The 8,670-nt window shown below is 43.4% G+C and overlaps 1 long non-coding RNA gene across 1 annotated transcript; it reads right to left on the minus strand.

The window, feature by feature from the left end:
- Positions 1-3,520: 3,520 nt before the first annotated feature.
- Positions 3,521-8,658, minus strand: LOC115279268. The gene is made up of 3 exons (XR_003903319.1): positions 8,200-8,658; positions 7,237-7,278; positions 3,521-3,976 (listed from the first exon to the last, which is right to left on the minus strand). It is a non-coding gene; the product is annotated as an uncharacterized LOC115279268 (long non-coding RNA).
- Positions 8,659-8,670: the final 12 nt, after the last annotated feature.

An 8,670-nucleotide genomic window follows, 5' to 3' on the forward strand; every position in this document is an offset into this window, starting at 1 on the left:
AGGCAGCATTAAGTGCCGGGGGCACAGGGATGAACAGAATATTCAGAGTCTGCCATGAAGCACTCACTGCCAAATTTATATCATTCTTGTAGCCCCATAAAAGTCTTACAGAATGGCCGTTAAGGTTAGGATAGGCTAAATGACTTGCTCATAACCCCAGAGCTGGGTTTGGATTCCCTAATGCCACCCTTTCTGTGTCCTGGGTCTCCAGGGTCCAGTGATACATGCGCAGGAGTTCACTGGGAGATCCCCAAATACAAATGTCCACATTTATATGAAGAGCCTTAGTCAGAAAGGAATGGAGCCTCTTTCCAGGGACTGGATAAGACCCTTGAGGCATCCACACCGACTTGTCAGGTCTCCTCTCCACCTCTCTGCAAGCCTGACTGTAAATGTAGATGCGTATTCAAATTATGATAGCCATTTCCTACCCAGTATTTTCTATTTGTGATATAAAGCTAAGTTAGTCAACATTTAACTTTTTGAGATGGGAGCCCCTGCGGCATTTCCCTTAGTCTGCCACCTAGTGACCCAGCCCAGCTCCAGCCAGCCTGGTGGTCCATGCTTATATTTCTTCTTCCAGATCTTGAAGCCCTTCTGCTTTGTCCCTGTATCTCTTTTTTCTCTTTCTTTTATTTTTTAGAGAGAGAGAAAGAGAAAGCATGAGCAGGGGAGGGGCAGAGGGAGAGGGAGAGGGAGAGGGAGAGGGAGGGAGAGGGAGAGGGAGAGGGAGAGGGAGAGGGAGAGGGAGAGGGAGAGGGAGAGGGAGAGGGAGAGGGAGAGAGAGAGAGAGGGAGAGGGAGAGAGAGAGAGAGAGAGAATCCCAAGCTGGCTCCATCCTCAGTGTGGAACCCAAGATAGGGCTCGATCTCACTATCCTAGGATCATGACCTGAGAAGAAATCAAGTCAGAGGCTCAACCTGAACCATTCAGGTGCCCCTGTCTCTGTGTCTTTTTATCATCAATTCATGTAATTGGATATTATGACAAGGAGGCAGACAACATCCTTCATTCTCTTACTCTAATTCCTATGTTGAGGGTAAGATTTATCTCATCCTTCTTTTATTCATTCATTCCACATTTATTGAGTGCCCACCTTGTGTCTAGCAATTTATCAGACACAAGATACAGACGAAAAAATGCATTTCTTTCTAGCATCTCAGAGTTTAGGCAGGCAGGTAAGCAAAGAGCATACTAAAAAATTATTTTTTAAGAAACATGATAAGGGACAGGAACCGGATATATAGAGAGTGCTACGGAAACAAGGAAGAGAGAAAATCATCCCTGGGGATTGGTGGGGGAGGAGAGTGAGGAAAAGATGTCTCAGCTGATTCTTAAAACCCAACTAAATGATGGGCAGGCCAATTAAGGAAGATTGTTTATTCTCGGCAGAGAATGCCCAGAGCAACAGCCCAGGAACATGGGAGAGCAATGCATATCCAAGTATCTGCAAGTAATGATAAACAGCCACATTTTAGTGCCATTATTTTTGTGCAAGGTACCATGCCAAGTGTTTTACATGCATTATTTAACTGAATCTTTACCTAAACCATGCACAGTAGGTAGCGTTCTTATTTCTATTTATGAGGTGAGGAAAAGAGAGGCTCAGTCATATGCCTTAGTATTATCCAAAGGTAATAAGAAGGTAGGCTAGGATTTGAGCCAAGGTCATTTAGATATAAGAATTTGTCTGCATAACCACTCCATTCCACTCCAGTAAATCTGCGTGGTGAGAAAGTTGAGGCTGGGGGAGGCAGAGGGAGCATGGCAAGAGGTGACAGAAGCAAAGGTGATTTTATCTTGAAGGCTCCAGTGAGCCTCTGAAGGATTTTAAGCAGGTGTATGCTATTCTGAGATATGCATTTTAGAAGTCTCGCTCTGTAGAAGGTGGAAAGCATGGATTAGTGGAAGGACAGATTGGAGGCAGGGAGGCCAGGCAGATGCTGGGGCACTGCTCCAGATAAGAGATGACAGTTATCTGGTCCCATGTGGTGGCAATGAGGATGGAGGGGAAGGGTGGATTCCAAGATAACCTTTGTAACTGAGGGGATGGGGTGAGGCTGAGACAGAGGGAGGGTGAGAGGCAGTGCTGGAAGGAGTCTAACATTATTCCCAGGTTTCTTTTTTGGATGAACTAATGATGACATTCTTCAACAAGATATGGAAGATAGGATAATTATGAGAAAATGATGAATTCATTTTGAGACACGTTCAATTCAAAATGCTTAAGAAACAGTCATAAGGAGATGTGCACCAGACTGAAATAAGACTCTACAGGTGAGGGGGGAGGTCTCCTGTTTACAAAGTCATCAGCCTAGAGACCGATGGAAATCATGGGACTGGATAATGTCAGTGAGCAGAGGAGAGAAAGGTAGTGAGAATGGGAGAAAGAAAGAAAAGAAAGGGTGAAACAGGGGCTATGTTTAGAAAGCATTAACATTTGGAAGAATTGGAAGATCCCAAAAAGAAGACTGAAGAGAGGAGGAGGAACAGGATCAGAGTGCCAGGATAAGGGTTTCAAGGAGGGAGCAATCAGTAGTGTCCAAGGCGTAATCACTTAACCACTATAACAATCTTACAGTAACAGTGACCACCACCGCTTACCAGAACCCTGTTAAAAAGAAAACCACAGGCCCCAAATGGTGTCATGACAGTAAACCAAGGCCCTGAGTCAGTAAGCTAAGACTTAAAACCTAACCTAAATGCAGTTTCAATCTCCCAGGGAATGTAACCTTTAACAGTCAACTTGGAATTTCCTGGTCAGCACTAGGAAACTTACTGATAGACCCCCTTCTCTTCTCCTTAGGAGGGCAAACTTTCCTAAAAAATGCATTGGTTGCTAATAAATTCCTCTCTTCTTCCTTTTCTTCCACTTCCTCCTCTTCCTCCTCCTCTTCTTCTCTTTCTTCTTCTCTCCTCCTCCTCCTTTTTCTCCTCTTCTCCTCCTTTTCCTTCCTCTTCCTTTTCCTCTCATTCTTCCTCTCCCTCCTTTCTTTCTTTTTCCTTCTTTCTTCCTTTCCTCTCCTTCTTCCTCTCTCTCTCTCTCTCCCTCTCCCTTTCCTTATCCTTCTTCTTCCAATGCCATCTCTCTGCCTTTAAAACTCTTTCTTTTGTTTAGCTCAGTGGAGTTTCCCTTCTACTTGCTAGCTGGGATACTGCCCAATTCAAGAACTAGTTAATCCTCAAATTTACTCAGTTGAGTTTTGTTGTTTAATGCCCTAATGTGCCAGACATCCTACCATACATTTTATGTGAAGTCTCTCTGGTCCTTCCAACATGGCTGCAAAATAGTGAGTGCTGGTGGGGACAACAATGATTATCTTTGTTGAGTACTTTCTCTGTGCCTACTGTTTACTAGTCCCTTTGCACACAGTACCTGAACCTTGTTTGTACAGAAGGGAAAGCTTGCCCATGAAAAAAGATGAAGACAGTGCACACCGACTGTAGCAAAGCATAGGGCTGATGGATGATACTGGGTGTTTGAAGTTTGTTCCATATTCCAAGATGGTAGAGCTGTAAGTCAATTAAACCAATAGATGGCAACTTTATTTTACTCACACAGTAGTATGACAGAAAAAATCGCCAGGGTAAGATAGCTTGTAGGAATATAGTCATTATTTGTTAATCATTTTGGCCCAGAGTACTTACTATTTCTGAGTCCTAATTTTGCCATCTACAGTTACGTAAGTGGCCATGCAGAACAGGTACTAACAGGGAGCTGTGCCTTCCGCTGTCCTCTCTCTGGGCTCACGGCAAGCCTCTGGTGTTAACTCCTGTCTCACTGTATTAAAATTATCTATTAAGATAGTGCCTCTTTAAGTTGCTTGTGTTCCGCAAGGGCAAGGGCCAGTCTCTCCGCATTTCCTCAGCCATGCCTTGTCAGCTGCCTTGCATGAAGCAGACGTTGAACAATGGTCTGAGTAGAATTATTCTTTTCCTAATGGATGTTTTCCCCAATGACCTCACAAATGGCTCTCTGTAACAGAAGAAATTTAGATTGAATAGTTCACACATCAAAAACTAACTCTTACTAACTTTTCAGAGTTTTCTAATGCACTTTTTCTAGAGTGCAGCTGCCATGGAAAACAGCATGCTGCCTGCTCAAAAAATTAAAAATAGAACTACCAAAAGATCCAATGACCCCACTCCAGGGCATATTTCCAAAGGAAATGAAAATAGGATGTTGAAGAGGTATCTGTACTCCTATGCTCATTGCAGCATTATTCACAGTAGCTAAGATGTGGAAACAACCTAAGTGTCCTCTGATGGATGATGGATGAAGATGTGGTATATAGATATAAATGGAATATTATTCACCATGAGAAAGAAGGAAATCCTGTCAGTTGAGCCCACATGGCTGAGCATTGAAGGCATTATGCTGAGTGAAATAAACCATACAGAGACAGATGATACTGCATGGTATCACTTATATTGGAGTCTGAAAAAAATAAAAAATGTTGAACTCACAGAAACAGCGAAAGAGTGGGTGCCAAAGGCTGCAAAGGAGGGGAAGGTAGAGAGAGATTGGATAAAGGGTACAAACGTTCAGCTACAAGAGGAGAAAATGAAGAGCTAATGTAAAACAAAGGGATTATAGTTGATAACACGTTATGTAATTGAAGTTTTCTAAGGGAGTAGAATTTAAATGTTTGCATACACACACTAGCTGACCAATGTAAAACAGAAAAGAAAAATTTTAAGGGTGCCTGGTCATTTGGGCAGGGGATAGGAAAGCTAGACATCAAGCTCAGAGGACAGGTCTACCCAAACCACAGTCAAATTCCCTTATCATATGGTTAAGTTGTCTTCAGGAGTTCTGCTGACATTGGGGCCACTCAACACTATGTTGCTTTTGTCCATCACTGTTAATAAAAGCCCCATCGTGTCCCTTGATCCAGACCTAAAGTCCCAAGCAAAGCATCCTGTCAACTGAGTCCACATCTGTCTCTGTTGATGGATCTGTGATCTGTCCCTTCCCCTGGGACCATCTTTCTTCCTCAGAAGAGATGCATCCTGCCCCTGATGAGGATCCTCACTGTGGAAACATGCCCTTCGATAAGGAAGAAGGATCTTAGACTGTCAAAGCAATGAAAATGTCCACTGAACAGACTAAAAGGGTTCTGAACCATTGCTCCAAAGAGCAACCTTCCACAGAATTTAAAAAATAATAATAAGAGCGATTCCTGGCTGTCTGAAAAGCTCTAGATAACAGTTCCTCCGTGAAACAGAGATGGATTGAAATATAATACGTTCCTGCACAGCAATCATCTCCTGTAATGCCAGAAATACTTTCGTGTCAATGTCTTATCATAAGAAGCCTGAGAGCTGGAATCTCAAATTACAATTCTTTTTCTTTCCCCTAGGATCTTGCTACAAAGATTTGGTAAGGCTATGCATTTCCTCCCCCAAGTTGGCTGTCTCCATTTGTAACTGATACTACATACAGCAGGGAAGCATCTGTGTTTCAGAAAAATGATGTGTGAAAACAGTTTTCAAAAATGCATGCTTTCTACATAAAAAAAAACTAAAAATATGTTTGGTTACCACTTTGTAGAGCCTATTGAGTTTGGCTGTGAATGGGAATCTAATTGCCATCCATTTCTATTGGAGCTTTCTATGAACGTGACATTTCCATTAAAAAAAGAAGTCAGCTATAGCATTATGATGTGGCTGCTGAAATCGTAAGAAAAATTAATGACTAGTTGGTTGGTTAATAATTTATATTTCTTCTTTGCAGCCCATTAGAGGAAATAAGCAAAGCCACAGGTACAGAAAATATCATTTGTGTTGGCAAAGGCAAAAGGAATATTCTTGCTGAGTGTTACAGATAGCTCCCTGGTTTTGAATGATGACTACTGACTATTCTATTTTTCATTTATAACAGGAAAATGTCTTCTTTGTCACCTGCTCTTGTTACTATGGGGTTGGCATCAAAATATTATCACTTGCAGGGCTGAATAGGGCTGAGGGACTCACAGCTTGGGTTACAGGGTCCAGACTTCAACTACACTCAGTGCCGACAAAAATCTGCTCACTCCTCCATGCATGGCAGGAATTATATTTTCCTAAACTTTGTAGCTCAGTGTTCATGAGCAGCACCGCTTCTCCTTTCTGTCCTCTTCTTCAGTAATTTGAAGACCAGTACCTATTTGATGAGTTGGACAGTCTATTTTTAATGATTTTGTCTTTTTCTTTTGGAGAGCAGTTGGCAAAGTGAAGGGGCCATTCCAGCAGTTCAGATAACAAGATTTGCAGTTAATAAGGTAAAAGCACACAACGATGCCAGATTAATGTTTCCCAAGCACAGCTCCAATTAACATCCAGCCTGATTAATCTAAAGTCACTGACTCCCTCCCTAATTAAGTCCAGAATTCTACCCCTGGACTTCAAGTGTCTTCACTGGATGGCCTTTATCTATCTTCTGATGTTTTGTTCTACTGTTTTCCTATATGTATAGTATAGACCACCTCAGTGGTTCTCAGTCCCGGCTGCAGATCAAAACTGCATGTGAAGCTTTTTAAAAAAACACTGATGCCCAAGACCCACTGTATGCCAACTGAATATGAATCTGGGGGTAAAGCACAGGCATCGGTCTGGTTTATCTGTTCTCCGGTGCTTAAAAGCTCCTTTTGGTTAACTATTGTTACAAAACAAACCACCCCAAGACTTATTTGTATAAAACAGAGGCCATTTTAATATGCTCCCAGATTCTGTGGGTCAAGACTTCAGAAAAGATACAGCACTGATGGTGTGTCTCTGCTCCATGATGTTGAGGGTCTTGGCTAAAAAACCATGAATGGCTAGGCGTGTATCAAATAGCTAGATGCTGGAAATATCTAGAGGCTTGTCTATTTACTTTTTTGCTGATTAGGCTGGGATGTGTCTGCGGCTGGGCTCAGCTGGTACTCTTAGCCAGAGTGTCTGCATGTGTTTCTCCACGCAGCCTCCTCAGAGCATTATGGCTCAAGGTAGTCAGATCTCCCACAGGAAGCCCAGGAGCAAAAACGGTGGGAATCATGGGCCTTTTGCGCACCTACATTCAGTAGGCACATAGCATCCCTTCTGCTGCATTTTATTCAGGGAAGCAGTCAGGAACCTTCAGGGGAGGGGACCCACCTCTCTAAAAGGAAGGCTGTCAATGAATTTGTGGCCACATTTTAAAGCTGCCCTTGTTAATTAAGTCCACTATAGACCCAGAATGGAGAACAACTGGATTCATATCTTGCAAATACTGACCTGCACACCCGGGCTGGGACTTGAGTGAGGTGAATGAGACACCTAGGGTACAGAATTGAAGAAGGCAGTCACTCTCTGGATCCTGCAGGAAAGCATCTCCTTATATTTTGTGGTCAAGGCACCTTCCTGGCCTCATGCTAGTCCTAACTCTGCTACAGAGCGCTTGTATATGAATCAATAGTGAGAACAGGATTCACAATCCTGAGTCTCATACTTTGATATTCTGATTCAATAAGCCTGGGGAAGGGAATGGGTTTCTGCATGTTTTGAAAGAATCCCAGCGGACCGATTACATTGTGCTTTCTTGGTACCTTGCCTTTGTTCACGCTATTCACTTTGCCTTGAATGTCCTTTCCCTCTATTTCTCTGTACTACAGACTATCTACCAATGTTTAAGATCCATTTCAAATACTGCCCCTTTTATCAAGCAACGGTCCCAACAGCTGGAGTATGAAATGCTCCTCCTAAGAAACTCATAGCACCTCTTATATGCCTAAGACACTCACATTTTGTCTAGTATGGTCCGTGGACACATCTTCTACCAAGAACTTACTCTCATTCTTAGGAGGCCACAAAATGGAGATCCGGATCCACCCCATCAGTGCTCAAAGGTAAAGTCTTTTTAAAACATAGTACCGTTCTCTGACTCATCTTGCTTCCAGATTGTTCTAACCCACACAACAACTGGCATGCTCCTAGCACATTTCAGATGCTCAGTAAACAGTGGGTATCTCTCCTGATGAAAGGTTAGATTCCCATTTTTGCAGCCTTCATGGAAGCCCCCAAATATTGAATAATTACCCTAGTTGAAATGCTTAAGCAAAGATAGGGGCTGCATCCTTTATTGTGACTTCTATTTTGGAAAATCTCTTGCTGGAACTTTACCTGACAATCTTTTCCACATAGCACAAGTGTTTTTGTTTATTTGTTTGTTTCGAGGCTCACTCTATGCAGAGTCCTTACCACTCAGAGTAATCCCACATTCAAGATCAGAAGCCTCTCAGGTAAGCACCATTCTCGTGACCATTGTAGCGATGAAGAAAACTGATGCTTGATGATTTAGCAACTTTCTAGATCACAAAATAACAAAGCAACTGAGGCCGACCTGGACGATTCCAAAACTTAATGATTTCTCCTCTACACCAAATCAGCCCCGCATTCATCGGTGTTGTCCATTATACCCACCCACCTTTAAGGAGGGTGGGGCGGACAGGTTCGCTTGGACGAAAAGCCAAGTTGGCAGAATCTCTTTCAACTCGTAGGGTTTCCGCCACGGGGTAGGCTCGGGGCTCCAGCTCTCCGGACACCGCTCCGGCATCCCGGGGGTCGGCCACCTACCCCCTGGCGGCCCCGGGGGTGGGGCGGGGGCTCCGGGGTCGTCTCGGGCGGCGGCCAATGGCGGTGAAGGGGTCAGACTCGGTTCCCCGCGAGGGG

Source organism: Suricata suricatta, chromosome 15 (assembly GCF_006229205.1).
Source record: "Suricata suricatta isolate VVHF042 chromosome 15, meerkat_22Aug2017_6uvM2_HiC, whole genome shotgun sequence".
Lineage (NCBI taxonomy): Eukaryota > Metazoa > Chordata > Mammalia > Carnivora > Herpestidae > Suricata > Suricata suricatta.